This window comes from Myotis brandtii, unplaced genomic scaffold (genome assembly GCF_000412655.1).
Source record: "Myotis brandtii unplaced genomic scaffold, ASM41265v1 scaffold332, whole genome shotgun sequence".
In the NCBI taxonomy this organism is placed as follows: domain Eukaryota; kingdom Metazoa; phylum Chordata; class Mammalia; order Chiroptera; family Vespertilionidae; genus Myotis; species Myotis brandtii.
The window spans coordinates 2,166,844-2,167,945 of NW_005362797.1; positions in this window are offsets into that span (position 1 = coordinate 2,166,844).

Genomic DNA, 1,102 nt, shown 5'->3' on the forward strand with positions numbered 1-1,102 from the left:
GGTATGTGTGCAGGGTGTGTGCAGAGGCATGTGTATGTGCAGAGTCTTGTGCAAGGGTGTGTGCAGAGGCATGTGTGCATGTGTGTGTGCAGAGGCATGTGCAAGGGTGTGTGTGCAAAGGTATGTGTGCAGGGTGTGTGCAGAGGCATGTGCAGGGGTTGTCTGGAGGGGGGTGTGGGTACAGTCACACAGGCCAGTCACATAGGCTCTCGAGACTCCAGGGCTCCAGTGGGCTGCCTGTGTGACACTCCTGTGGCTCTCTGGGCCCTGGGGCCTCACAGCGGCTGCTTCATGCTCCCTTTTCCCAAACAACATCAACAGCAGCAGCAGCAGCAGCAAAGGCTCCCAGGGGTGAGCCTCCTCCCTCCTGTTTACCACCTGCCTGGGCCTCCCGCTGGGCTGCTCCAGGCTGCCACCGGCAGGCGCATCTCCCAGGCGCCCCTCCTTCCCTCCGGGCACCTTGGGGGCCAGCTTTGGTGCAGCTGCTCCTGAGGAGCCGCCTCCCTTTCCTTTGGTGCCAAGACCCCGAAACAAGAGGCGCTCCCCAGCCTGGGGGCTGGTGGGGGCCTGCGGAAGAGAGAAGGAAGCCAGAGGCTCCTCACCCTCTTCCTCATCAGAGCAGATTTTCAGGTTGTCCTGAAGACAGGGGTCCACTGGGACCCCAAGTTCCAGCCCAGAGGTGGCTCAGTCATGGCAAGATGCTGGGAACCCCTCCTGTCTCACCTTCCTCCTCCCAACCTCCCTGCCCTCACCTCCCTGCATCCCTGGTAGAAGGAGATTCTGCCCTCCCCAGCCCTATCCAGAGCTCAGGGCAATCCTACCTCCTGGCCCCCTCTCCCCCCAGGGCGAGAGACAGCCCCACAGGCTCACCTCCTCGATTTCCTCACCACAAACACGCAGTCCTGCTGTCCTCCCCCCAGGGAGTCTTTGATCCAGCTCAGGCGCCGCTCCAAAAAGTCATTAAAAGAAAGTACAGACAAGGAGAGGAAAAAATTGCCCTTCGTCAGAATAAAGCCAAACACTGTCACCCGCCAGGGCCGCTGGCCCTCCCCCAGGAACTCCAGAGAACCTCTGGGGGCGGGGCAGGGGCCGGAGGGAGAGA